Source organism: Tinamus guttatus, unplaced genomic scaffold (assembly GCF_059628265.1).
Source record: "Tinamus guttatus ecotype Peru unplaced genomic scaffold, ASM5962826v1 Tinamus_guttatus_pri_ptg000062l, whole genome shotgun sequence".
Lineage (NCBI taxonomy): Eukaryota > Metazoa > Chordata > Aves > Tinamiformes > Tinamidae > Tinamus > Tinamus guttatus.
Genome location: NW_028288596.1, coordinates 108391 through 123706, shown reverse-complemented (window position 1 = coordinate 123706; position 15316 = coordinate 108391).

Genomic DNA, 15316 nt, shown 5'->3' with positions numbered 1-15316 from the left:
CCAGAAATAAGCAGCCTACTTTGCAATGTTTCAGACACAATAGTCTTGCAGTAGTCTGTAAATTATAGCCTCATAGTAGGGAATGGATTTTAGTATTATTTCAAGTATACTGACAAAATAGTTATTACTATCTCCAGTGGATCCTTAAAAGTTAATAACCATGCACGAGACAAACAGAATTTTAACCTACTACCTAACCATTAGAATAAAAAGCTCAGCTATTCTTTAGTTCATAAAATTATATCATTATATCATTAAACATGAAAATTTGTGTCAAATATTCATATTAAATTTCAGAGTATCAAAAAAAGTTTTACTTCTATGGGTAAATGTATTCATCTGTTATTACACTGCAGCAAAGAATGTTTTGTTATGTCTCAATGTATTATCAAGTCCCCCAAAAGGCTTCTCCATATAAATCAAAATATGCATTTGCATCATTTTTCAAATGATGACAGTATAAGACCTCAACTCAAGCCTATACTGTGTATTAATTCCTTACATCTGAACAATTCATTTTGAAATAAGACACACAATAAATCATTTATGTGCTGAATAGAATTTCCCAAGCAGAATCTGTTTGAATTCCAAGACTCTTCACAGTCTTTCTTGTGTATTGTGGTTTCCTTGGCTTTTCTGAACCTTTTAACCTATGCCACAATTTAATAATCACTATTTAATAATTATAATCATTCCCTTATTAACTGGGTATTTCTTTTTCTTGTCCTAAGGCACCCTGTAGTTCAAGATAAGAAAATCTCTTTGTTGATTAGTTATTTAAGATCGGCAACAATAACTATGCTGGAAAGAAAGGTACTTTGAGAGGATTACACAGAGCTAGTTCTCAACAGCCTCAAGCCGAGAGAAGCAAATTACAAACGCAAGTACTTCATTGCATGTAACCAAATTGGCTGGTTGAAATGCTAATTGCCTTTCAGCAAAGCTAAAGGCAGACAGGGGTCCCTGTGCTTCAAAGAATGACACGCATTTTTTACTCCACTTCTGCACTATTGTCTTGCTGAGAATTATTCAAAATCTATTCATAAAGATAGCTCTTTTCCTAACCTTTAAAAATGTGGGAAATTTCTAAAGCTCTGACCAATGCTTCAGATCTGTTGGTCTGCCAAACCCATAACAGATGGCTGAATTAAGGCCACACTAAATCCTTAATGAAGCAAAGCTTGAAACAAGTCAGACCAGTAATATATTGGACCAGTTCAGGGTAAGTAAGAAAAGAAAAGGAAGTTTCTTCTACTATCACAAAATGGGAATCATAATTGCATTCTAAGCAATAAATGTATATCAGATACGCAGATACAAAATGCAATAACCAAAAAAAAGGTTTTTTCCACATAAAAAAAGATTTTACTTTAACATTTTATAGGAAAATCTGTTTATAAAAAACCCACAGTCAGAAAAGCTGCAACGGACATAGACATCATTTTTCCACTGATTAATTTTGCCAGATAAATTTATTCTGTCAAATAGCACATAGCCTTTATACAACTTTATCTGAAGAGCAACCTTGGTTTTGTATTACAAATTACCTAAGTAAAAGAAATTTAAACAATTTCAGCTACTTTTATAGGGAACTTTGTAAACCAAACTATGTATCATTATTTTTTCATATTTAAAGCATATTCTAGAACTCCTAGTTTTAATATTCTTTCTATAGATAGCCACAAATTCTCATCTATGAAACTTAGAACATGGAACATATGGAACATAGCCATTCTGAAAACCTTTTTCACATGTAGTATTTTCCTGTGAAAAGTGCTTCTTCACTTCAAGAACACCTTAGGTAACTAAGGCTTTGTAGAAATAGTATCATTTGTGATTCAATTACACTTTTATAGTAAAAAAGGTAACAGATTTACCTGGAATAAAATAATTGACCTGTAACACTGATTTCTCCTGTCAATCCCTCTGCCCTAGGAAACAGGGATTTAGTTCCTATTTAAATACGAAGGACTTCTGAATTTCTGAAACTATGATGAGGAACCACAATCCACAGCAACAGCTCTGTAAAACTGAATTTGATGATTTAGGAGTTGCATAGCATTTGGCCTCAATGCACATTGAAAGAAGTGCTCAAATATTATGTATGCTTAGTTACAGTGAGGAAAAGTATTGTATCCAGGAGGGATTAAATCAAAAGACTTCAACCTTGTAGGGGCCGAACTGCAAGTACAATTTATACAAATGAGTAGAACCGATCAACAGGATTACTCATGTGAACATAGTTAAGTATGTGATTATATCTTTGGGAGGTCAGGGCCTAACACTTTCTGAGCAAAGAATTTCAGCATACTGCTCATATTTTCTCCTTCCTAAATATATTTTTCACTTCTTAAAGGGCAAGTGGGATACCCAACAACACCAAGAATACAGAGAAAAAGGCAGATCAAAAAAGAAAAATCAGATAGCAGAATTATCCAGCAATAAAATGAAGCTAAATTGCCTTGGACAGATTATCTCAAATAGCAGCAAGGGTCAGATGTACCGTTTACGGTTTTCAGGCTTGTAAAAAACACCTTAGCTACAAAACTCAAATATAGTTGAAACAAATTTCAATTTTCTCTCTTCGAAGTGTAATCTAAGGACATATTTTTCAACAATACTTTCAACAAAGATTTTTTAAATAAAGTTTTGTTTAACTTATAATTAATATGAAACACTTTTAAAAATGCAGTAGGTAACAATCAACTCATCTTTCTCATATTGAAAGCCTGAAAAGCTATGGCAGCTGTGTATCAATATAAAAGGCAATCTGTGGGGCACAAATATTTTTTCCTCAAAATTACCATAGATTGTTAGTATCTTATGACCAAGATCTATATGGAAAATATATTATTATCTACATAGTTACATTTCTTCTGAGCAGCCACATTAAAAACATATGCTTTCCCAGCATTTGCAGTTGTCCAATTGAAGTCATTTGGAATATTCATGTGTTAAGTGAAACTTAACTACTTATATTTTTAATGGCAATCTAAAAGCAAGAAAAAAAAAACACTCTTGAAGCCAAAAATATCAAGCAATGCAATGCCATGCATGTTACCGTTTAACATTTTTTAGCCTTTTTTCTAAAGCCTTCAATCAAATAAAGCTCACAATTTCCAGGGGGGAAACTGTAGTGTAGGTTTGCTTTTATAGCATCAATCTCATTTAGTAGTACTAAATCTTTAAAACTTATCTGCTGTTACTTTTCAGCCTTAAAAATACTTAGAGCACAAATAAACAGCAAGAGGACTTGCTCTCACAAAAAGAAAATATATTTTTTCCTATTGACTTCCATGTGAACAGGATACAAACCATAATTGCAAACTAATAAGCACATGCCCTCATTCTGGACGTTAATTAGCTCATCAGATGCAAATTTAGTAATAAGCATAATTGATTTTTTTCATGTAAGACTATTAAAAAACTTCACGAAGCTACTAAAACACTAAACCATGTTAGAAATCACGAGTAACAATAGTAGTAATATCAAACTACCATTTCAGTTCACTCGAAGTCCGTGTTAGTTTGACATTATCAACTATTTGGGCATTTCAATTCTAGTCCTAATATAGCACAAATGATACTATTCCCTCTCATGAATCTCCTTCTCCTTTCACATGGTAATACTGAATATATTTAGTACAAGAAAGCTTGTTTTAGACTTCAGGGACGAACAGAGACTGTTCTAAATAAACTATATTGTACCTTCAGTTACTGAATTCTGCTCTCATGGTGGGTTGTCAAATGCCTATTATTTAACTGAAAGTATTGCTCTAGAAGATATGTACAATGTATATCAGGAAAACCAACACTTGACTTCCACATTACGAGTAACTTTAAAAAAAGAATTACCTGCTCCTTCACATCTATACTATAAAGCTATTATAGACGCACTAAAAAACAATGTTTGACAAGCAGCTCCTACTACATTTGATCTTAAATTTATCTGGGTTAGCCAAAGTAAATTATGCAATGTTTTATACAGAATCAGCATATCAAAAGCTACAAGTACAGAAAATGTTTCAAACAGCAGCTGCTTACATCATAACATTATCATAAACATTTAAAAACAATTCCTTATCAGATAATTTGCAAATTTCCCTTTAATTCACTTTTTTTTCAATACACAGTATATACATAGGTCCTTGTTATTTTGATTTTCTCTTATTTGAAACAGTCAAGTGAGTATGTATTTTTGAAAGTTAAAATAGCTAGGACATTTCAGGCTCAGTTTCACCCCGATACAATCCCTTGAGAAATGGATTTTCCATTGGAAACACTATTGTCACCACATGCCCAGCTCTGCGGGGCAGAAAGAGGAGCTGCTGCAACAACGGAAACCTTAGCAGTCTCCTACTATCCAGCAGCCTCATGGACGAGCTGCATGCTCAGCTCTGGCTGCGCCTGCTTCAAACTTCTCCCTCCAGCAACAGGTGCTGCTGGCAGAACTCTAGAGAGGGAGAGTAAAGACCTTTGTGACTAGTATAGGATGCTCCAAAACCAGCTACAAGCTCAAATACGGAGAGAGCAAACCTACCTAAATCCGGGGACATGGGCATCCGCATCCTCCGGACGCAGCCGGCTGCCTGCATGCTCACTGTCACTCACACATTATGCATTCCCTTGTCTCCTACTCCTCCTCCTTTCCGTGCAGCAGCCAGTACACTCCTCCCTCTCCCAACTCCCACTGCCTTCCCACTGCTCTGGAGATAAAGGGGCTGGGATTGAATGGGACAGAGCTCTCGAGCCCCTGCAACTGCCCTCACTGCCCAGACAGTCCTGCCACTTAACTAGGACTGGACTGTTTTATTTCTGCAGGTAGCAAGACAGGTAAGTTTTGCCTGGACTATGATGGATTTTTGAATTTGATCTTAATGTACAACTATTCAGCAGGGAGTAAGCATGCACATTTTCCAATCCTAGACCCAGTGTTCTGGGCTCGGTCATTTCTCTGACATCAAATTCACATTTTATAGTAATCTCCATGGCAAGCACATCCTGAGCCAAAGCAGCCCATCACAACAGAGGCCCTAAGACACAGAGGCAGCACCTGAATCTTGCCAGTGTTTGACCTCAAGCTCTCCAGTTCTCTCATTTAATGGTAAACAAGCATCAAAATTTCTACTGAGAAGATAAATGTTGATGCACCTAAGCCTAGTAACATGGAAAATACTTTGATGAAGTCTAACTTAGTCCCACTTACATTTCCTTATTCTTTGAGATAGCTACTGGTGATTAAATTTAAAAGTTATGGCAAATTAATACAGCAGTATCACAAATTTATTTAAATTCACTTAAAAAGCACCAACACTCCCTCCATCTCATGTACAAATTGAAAGTGCTATCAAATGAATGAAAGAAATTCTACCACATGAAGCAAGGTCAAGCAAATCCAGACCCCAAAATATTCTGACTCTACTACAAAAACATCTACCTGGTACTTAAAGCTTGCTGGATACTGTCATTTTTTGGCGCTAAACTTGCAGACTGTTCTCTTAAAACAGCACTCAAAGCAGACAGAAAAATCATGACTCCAACACAACTATACAATGTAGAAGTAGATATCCAGCATAAATTTTAACAGATGTGTTCCTTTAACCTTGTATCATTCATCAGCCTTAAATAATCTATTTTAAATTCCTGCGTTCATTGCAAATTGGCATGTATTTGGATAAAAATTCAAATATACCTCTAGCCTAATTTTAGATGTTAACTCACAGAGCTTTATTTTATTTATAGGAAAGGCCGAGGGAAATGTTAAAAAGAAAAGAGGAGTATGCACGGAATGAAAGAAAAAAATTACAACTTTTTCTATTTGCTTACCGAAAATTCTTATGTTTCAGATGAGCTTCCTTTGCTCTTTTTTCATTTGGAGTATATGAAAAAATAAATCAGTGTTTAGCACATTGATACAAACCACAAAGAAAAGACTGGAGGCAAACAAACATTATTCAGTTTTGTCAGTTTTGAAGACACGCATCCCAAAAAAAGAATGAAGGCCATGTTTATAGGATGGCATCCTGGGAAGCAGCAAACCTGAAAAGGATTTTGGGATCATATGAGTCAAGATGGATGCCAAAAAGGCTAAGGTAATCCTTGCATGCACAAGGAAGAATTACAATGTAGCACTAGGGCTAAAAAAAAATCCAGCCAGATCTAGAGGACTTTAGGCCTTCTAATGGCATTATCCTTGTCATTACATTAACACTGTGCAGACTTATGGTAATTACAATTCAGGAAGATGACAATTTAACCAGAAAAGGTAAAAAAAGATGCTAGAGAATGATGAAACGTTTGGATGAGAAAAAAAAAAAAAAAAAAAAGTAGGAGACTGAAAACCTCAATATTTATCTCCTACATGAAAAAGTGATGCCTCAAGCTGCAAAATACCCCACCTAACAGCAGCCATTTGGTCTAACCTAGTCACACACTGGGATAGAATGAACTGCCTCCAAGAGGTCCTTTTTTTCCTTCCCAACTGAACACAGAGTCCATACGCCTATCTTGAACTAGACATCTTTTAGATAGTAACATTAATGTTAGCTGAGATGAATACAACCTTGAACTTACTCTGCGTGCAGCCACAGGAAAAAACTGATAGCTAAGTCTGCAAGGTAGAGGATAAAGGCTAGATGTTCTTACATGTAGAAGCACAATTAGACATTAAAACTCAGAATAAATCACAATTGTTGCAAAATCTTGCATTATGATGCTTGAGCATAACAGGTACATAATTTTTGATAGGGTAGCCATAAGACTTTTTCATTCTTTATTCTAAAATAATTTAGCTCAGAAGAATTAGTCCATCTTGCCCTTTTTCCTGCAGCTTCTGTAGGCACTGCAGTGACTCCATTCAGTTCAGCTCCCACCAAAGGCTATCAAACTACTCAGCATCAGAAGAACTGCCTTAACAGCCATCAGTCCTCAATCACAGCACACCAGAACATATTAAACTTTGCTGATTACTGAGCTAGAAAAAAGGATGAAGCTGAGAACTCAAACCTGGACCCATTGATTCACACTGCTAGTTTCATAAACCTGCAAACAAAGCTGCATTCAGATCTGAAACGACCACAGCTTTTACTTCTCTCTCCCACTCAATATGCAATCCTCCATTTTCTCTAGATACCTGATTATTTCCCAACTACTTTTCCATTTCCATTCATACCACTCAGGAGACCTACACTGTAGCTTGTTAGATACAAGGATGGGAAAGGGCTCCCATGGGATTTTGTCAACTTTGGTCCTCAATCAGCTGGAAAGGTTACCACTGATTGACATGGGACACTCCATGCCCACTTCTAACACTCAGCATGCTGCCCGCGCAGCACTAACCCCTTACAAATGTCAGGAACCAACAATTGTGCTGGCTATTGGCCCCACAGTAGATCTGGCACTGCACAGGACTAGGCCTCCAGGTCATCATTCTCTTCTCAATAGAAGCAGTAAATAAGGTATACTAGATACACCCTACCCCTTCTTTGTTTCTTTGCATTTCTTTTGTTCTGAATTCACAAAACTCTGCAAGTTAAAAAAAATGGTTCTGCTGCTCAGTAAACCAATATTGAAAGCAGCAGCAATACAATCAGTGGACTCCAGTTTGTTTTGAAATCTTGCCGTTTCCCTTTATGACATTATCAGAAAAGACAGACAGAAAAGAGAGCTAGAAGTAAATCACCAAGAAAGGAATAAGGGAAAGGGGAGCTAAAAGTATAAGGGCAAGAGATAGTTAGATAGTTATAAGGAATTGCAAGAATTCCAAAGACATTCAATACTGAACATTTTCTTGCCTTTTTTTTTCCTTACAGAACAGATCATGTTATATGACTACTAAGGCCATGTGGTATTTATTCATATATAATTGTAGTACCATATTGTTAATATTACATAGCAAAATTAGAAGTTCAACAGAGCAAATTTTATCATAAACATTTATAACTGTCATTAAAACTGAGAATTCCCAATTTTAAAATATCATCTTGCTTTTATTTCAATATCTAGTAATGTTTCGTTATCATCTAAGGCAGCCAAGCTCCAAAGTTTTAGTCTGAACACTTGCTTGCATGCAAGCAGCAAACTCAAGTTCTGAACATTTTGATTTTCAGTCCTGCACAGATTAACACATGGGTCTGCCTTTTCTGTTATTTAAGATGAAGCACACTGGACTACTCTGAAAGAACATTAAGCATGCGTGTAGCTCTTCAGTAGATAAATCCTCAAAACACACCACACAACTTTATTTTTTTGATCTTTATTAATGAATACTTCACATACAATACTCCAAAAACATGCATCACCCACCAAACATTGCTTTGATCAGTTCCAGCCTAGAAGTAGAAAACTCAGGTTAATCTTATTCCTTTCATGATAGAGCAAGGGATAAGATAGAGATGATTTATTTGTAGGAAGGCTGTTTTGAAAAGCAGATTTTCTTCGAATCCTAGTCTGCAGTGATAAATATTTGAGGAATATTTCTGTAAGACAGTCCTTTCTAAGGAACACTATAAGTTCTTGAAGCCTAGTCTTTTGCATGCTGTAGTTTGATATATGATTCCACATAAAGAACTGTTTGCTTGGCTGTGTTGCCCATATTCCTCCTGATAACTTCTTAATGTGATTTACCCTGGGGAGCAGACTTACATGGTACTATTGAATGAGTACCAGAAATAAAGAGCATGGCTTTGGTAGCATACTCTTCAAGGAACTATGCTAAAAAGTCACACTTCAGAGGAGGCAGAAGTGACTAAGACTTGTACCAAGGATCTATGTTGATCTGAGCCTGACCAGTCTGCATTGCTATGCACCTTTGCTTCTCACCATTATCCCACACAGGCTTATTAACAAGCTTGATATCTGTTCTTTGAAGTCCAAAACATTCTTAATTAACTTCTTGCTGTCATCTAGTTACCTCCCCCTGAAAAAGTTTGTAATCACTGTCAGGGCTTATCTGATGCCTGATGAGCAATATCTACACTTTCCTGAATTCCTGCAAGTGCATCTTGATGGATAACTAAGTGGCAAAAGTCAAAAAATATAAGTACTGAGCTGATCACATGACAGTTTGAGCAGTACAAGTTTCTGATCCAGTAATTTATGCCTGACCAGTTGAAGTACAGATGTGTGCAGATTCAACTGAGATGCCTTGCTCCTTTTATTTCCACAGACTGTATGGTTCTTTGAAAATAACTTAACTCACTGCATCTCCAAATCAGCTGTCAAAGCTCAAGCATGGAATTTTTGAAAGCATCTATAGTTATAAGAAGAAATACCATTTCTGAAGAGACAGTTTGGTCTCGCAAATGTTTAGTGGCTCCATTTGAACCAGATTGGGAACTCACTGGCTGATAGGTCCCTGTGACCTACATGGAGAAACATGAAGAGAATTTGGCAAGAATTGTCTGCCCGCTCCTCTTGTGCCGTTTTTGTTGATAAATGGCAGTCTTAATTTTTTCAAATGTCCTTTCCTGCATTTATAATGTCACTGATACTGCATATAGTATATAGGAACTTGCTTCTCCATTGAACACCTGCCTGTTAAATTAAATACTTTGTGACACATAAGATCAGAGTACTTCAAAATTAGACTTATTAGAAGGCAAATTCAGAAGGAATGCTTACTAAAAATGCACCTTTTTTTTCTGAAATCAGAAGTGAAAAGCCTTCTGCAAATCTTCTATCTAATTTGCTCTCAATTTTTAAGGACCTCATTTTTTTTCAGAGTAAAGAAGAACGAAAAATCGTTCCAGTTGTTGCACACAATCTCACTTGCTTTCCCAGTTCACAGACAGGTAACATGTTTTCTTTGAATAAAAGGAAAACTTCTTGGAATCAGGCTGACATTTTTCAATGTGATTAGCCAATCATTTCCCTGAAACTTCCCAAGTGAAAGTGGAAACATTTACTCACGTTGCCTACTTCTTCCCCCTCAGGATCAAGGGAATATTTACTACTTAAGTAAAAAGTCTATACAAATTAGGGCCCCCATGATATAAGCATGCCTCCAATAGGCAGGAAGTCCAGAATTTGTCTTGAAAGTAACTAAGTTCTGTAAGACCAGAGCATCACGTTACTGGAAGGTAACTATTCTCCACCTTTATTAATTTATTCTTCTGGCTGAGATAAACCCTTGCATTCATTCCTGCTGGTAATTGTATCTATAAAGCAGCATTTATCTTAGCATTCTGACACTAATACAGTGATCCTGCAGACAGAAAAAAAATACCAGCTACTAACACAGAAGAGAACAAGCACTCTTTTCAGAGATGTTTTGCAGGGAAAAAGATGCACATTCTCTCCTCTGTTCCTCTCCCTTTCACTCATACTTTGTCCCAAGCAAAACCTAGGGCCTTTAGAATTTCCTTATTTGTAATGTTTTCTCCGCACATTTAAGCTGTATGCCTTTTTTAATGCGACATCTGAGAAGCTACTTTATCTTACTCTGCATTGTGGCACCTGAAACTTTAAGTACATTATATGCAGGGAGATGTTGAACAAGCATCTGAACTACACTATTCTGTAAAGGACCCTGTGCATAACTACGTTAAGAGTTCTGTACATGATTTGTTAAGCACTGTGAAAGATAATCTAGATACTGTAGAAAACTGCACCAATGTAGTAATAAAAAAAATCCTAGAAAAACATAACCCATATAGCACTTAAAGAGCTCCTACATAGTTTTTTAATTTATGACATTCTAAGTTCAAAGTCAGAGGTTGTTCACACAAGTAATAAGAAGGTTCAACGACAAAGTGACATATGAAGGAAAACACTGAGACACATGCTCAAGGTATTTACAACATAAATCAATAAAAAGCTTTAAAAAAATCTGTATGAGACTAGTTAACAATCTTTTAAAATTGCTTGCAGTATACGCCCACTATGTGTGGTGCTTCCCTGTGGTTTTTTTTATTTTATTTCAATGGCAGGGGGAGGAAAACAACAAAGCTCCGTAACTATCCTGCATAGCATAATGTAACCATGGAAGCGTTTGTCCACTTGCCAGAGCCTCTGCAGAATGATTCGCTCATTCAATTCATTGAATCAATACTGCAGCTTTTAAGATTTACTATTTGAGGGTGTAGGAAAGCTAATAAAACAAATTCCTTGTTGCTTCCCATTAAATCCATCTTGTCACAGTAGGCATATTAATACCTTGTAACTGCTTTACTGATGTGGCGTGGCCTATGTTATTATCTCTCCTTATGGAGGGATTACTCAATGTATTTGCATTAACATGTCTGATACTCACTGAAAGAGAACCTAAAGGTTTCTGACATATTCTGCTGTCCCATGCACAATCTGAATCAAAGACAAAAATTGTAGGAAACCGGGGATAAAAATCTTAAAGTACATTAAAATGCTCCTACTAAAGAATATGTTTAGGTCTCTTAAGCCACAAACTGGACACTTGTAGACATGCTATAAATGCTTTAAGTTGAATGGAATTATTTTAGAAGCATTTTCATATTCGCTGAAGTATGATAAAATTGAATTAAATACGAAGTAATGCCTATTTCATGTGTCTGACAAAGACAAACAGCAAAACAGAGTGTTGTATATGGAAAACAACAAAATCTTAAGCACTACCAGATGACTAAGTACATGATATCTTTCTGCAAAATTTTATCAGAGAAAGGATAGTAAGTTATGCACAGTTACAGTAGTGCCACCACTAATAACAGGGCTTGAGAAGATTAACCCTCAAGGGTAATACTTTATCCTTGCATATAATTATAGGTCAACAATAAAGGCACCTTAAATGCACAGTTCAAACACTTATCAATATGACAGACTTAATGCATTAAATTTTTTTATGATTGTGAATTAGAACCTGGCATGAGATAGTCTTCCTGTTCCCACCTCTTTTACTATTCCTACATCCTTCTGTAAAAGATGGCTATCCTACTCTACACTGTTTCAGCTGCAGGGATCTTAAAGTAAGGAAAGAAAGTATTTGAAGGTATTTGAATTATCTGAAGTATTAAAGTAGCACTATTTGAAGTATTAATGGTATTTGAAACAACCAACTCACTCTTTGTCTATAAGCCTTTTTCCTATAGACAGGACAGTAAAAGGGTGATAGCTGACTAGCAGCGCCTGTGCCAGGGCAATCTTCTACTCACTGAAGTCAAATCAAATGACTGTTTGTCAGCAAAAGCTCTTCAGCTTTAGTTGCTAATATTATTGAATATTTTTATAAACAGAATGTAGTTTGCACCTTACATATGGCCTTCTGGATTACTTTCATACGCAAAAACCATTAGCAGAAAAGCAACTCACTAAGCATGCAGGGCGATGCTGTGAGAGGAAAAAAAAAGTGGAGTTAATCTTAAAATGTATCAACTGTAGTTCAGTGACCACTAGTTTGGTAGGGGGAGGAGAGTGTCAGAGAAAATGAAGAGCAATTTTACCTTCAAATGTAGCACTAATGGTACAGATATTTGAAGCTGCATAAAGTTCTGGTGCTCACATTTTAGAAAGGCTGAAATCCACAAGAGGCAAACAAGTCCCGAGAATCAACAACTAGAGAAGTAGAAAGCAACGCTTGAAGCTCAGGGTTAAGCTCCAAACTATAGTACAAAAATTCCTCCAGAGAAAAAGAAATATGTGAGCACTAAAGGGATTACTCAAGGAAAGCATACTGAAAAGCAGATATTTCTAACTTATAGATTCATACAGCTAAAATTCCAAGGATTCTATGGAAGTCTTAAAAATGCTACAGACATTTCATGCTATTCATGCTGTGATGCTATTCATCAGCATAGGTATACAAGTAGGTGTCAAAGTTTCTAACATTAAAAAAAAAAAAGATTTAGCGTCCAATTTACTCATTTTATATACTACTTTCAGTGTTGCTGATTTCACTGGAAGATTTTTCTATTCAGAGGATACCAGATATTAAGTTAAAAGTAAAACATATCAGCTAAAAGCACACTTTTCTTTATAGATTTTTAAGAAATATCAAACAACCAAATGCACTCTACTGGCTGTTCCACAGAAGAGACAACACATTCCTATTGTGAATATATATTATTAAAGTCATCAGTTCATGTTGGTTAACCAAAGGAAAGCAGCAAAAGCACGCAGTAGGAAATTGAGAAACTACCTTTCAAACAAAGGTTAGCATTGGTTGTTCTGATTAAATGACGGAGTCTGTTAACAGAGGTTTTAAACCAATTTAAGAATGAAATTGAATCTTGCTAACTGAAGGATTTCTGATAATTCTGAAACTCCAATTCCAGATCATAATAGTTACATACAAGTAAACATATATGTGCAAATGCTTCCAGTGAGGAATAGATGACTCTACAAATCTCTGCTGCCTTAGTATTCTCTTCAGCATACCTCTGATTCTTAACTTATCTTATTGTATCTTACGCATCTTGTTGTCAGATACTGCGTTACATGTCAATTGGATTCTTCTGGAGGAACTACTCACACATTTGTTGGCAGTTGTTTCCTATGAAACTTTGATACCATTCACAACTACCAAGCACAGAAGTAGGTGAAAATAGACAAAGGCTGTAGATTTCTTCCTGTATGAGCCTTTAATACTACATGGCTCATTCAAGGGATTAAAAATTCAAGGGATTAAACTCGATACTTAGTTTTAGTCTTTTCAACTTCAATCTAGCTAGTTCTGAAACACAATGGCTTAAACTTATAAAAACTGGTGGAGGAAGATGATGTATATGTTTACTAGAAGTAAAGAGTAAAATTGATTACAAAGTATCAGCTCTCAGCCTTGTCTAGGTTTCTTTTGGCATAATTTCATAACAGCTTTTTTAATATTCCTATGCACATGAATTAAAACCTCTACCTCTGACCGAGCCACACTAGACATGTTGTGCCCAAAGGGAATGCGACAGATCTCTGCAGTCACCCCTGAAATGCTGTGGAGTGATTAACACTGACCCCACTGCTCAGTGGGAATGCACTATTAGGATATGCAAAGTACCTTACATGGCCATGGAGAAAGGCTCTGTTCCCATTAGCATTCATGGGAGCTAGGCAGCTACAGTCTTGTTCATCAAGTTTGGAATATACCCTTTTGTTATTGATGGGAAAATGTCACTGGTTACAAATGGTTACACACAGGGGTGTAGCAGGGTCAAAGCAAACTTTCCCCCATGCCTCCTCCCCAAGAGTGCTGCTTCAGCAGTTCTTTTTTGACCTGATGGTACACCTCTTTAGATAAAAGAAATTGCAAAATTTCCTGCCCTGACCTCTTCTGTAGCTCCACTATGCAAAACCTCCCAAAGGACATGCTATCAGCAGTGTATGCTGGGACAATCGGACACTGATGCAGGCATCCCTAAGTATGGAGTCTGCCTTCAAACACCTCTCAAGGTCCACCCACAGCTCTGATCAGTCTCGTAAAACAGTCTTTCAACAGTATGAATAGTCTGAGTCATCAGTTTCCCAGCTACAGACAACTACAGTTGCTTCATTTCTACTACTGAGAGCTGCCCTTAGAAAACCAAACTAGTTAGTACCGCAGATAGTCTCTGCCAGACATCCATGATGCTTAATAGATAGAATTCCCATTCATTAAATTATAAATTTTTCATCAACTTGAGAACAAGATGAAACTTAACTTACGGGAAATTCACTCCATCTTGTCACTGCTAATAAGATATATTACCCTTGCTGGAAAGAGTTGGAGGGCAACTCAATTTCCTTACAATCTGCAATCCTCCAAAGTGGCTAAAACCATACTGGGACTGTAAGCACAGGCACAGGTAATCTGTCAACCCAAACCTGTTTTTGTTGTACAGAGGCTGCTTACACAGAGCCTTCAGTGCAATTAGCACTGGCTCTGCAGCTGTCCCATGATATAAACAGAAAGCTTATTTCTGAACCAGCACCAACTGGGAATATGCTACAAAATACTCTGAAGAACAGAAATAGGCTGGATTAGTCTCCTAAGCCATTTAGTGATACACTCCTTATATTTAGGAAGCTTTCTGAGGCAGTTCTAATTACACTGCACAGCTAAAGCTACATTATAGAGATGCATAAGGGAGCTCATAAATCGGCTTTTACCTGCTTGCCCAACTCTGCACTTCTAGCAATGTAGGTTGTTCAAGGCATATTTAGAAAAAGACAGGAATACATCCTCCCCAGCTCCAGTCAGCACTTACTGTATCCTTACCACATAGTTCTGAATCCTGAGTATGTTCTTTCATGCAAACTTTCTTTCTTACAACAAAGAACAGCTCTACCCTTGGCAAGGCACCACTACTGAACAGGGTTACTTTTTTTTCCACTGATGCTACAGAGGAGCAGCCTAGAAATAATTAATAAAGACTTC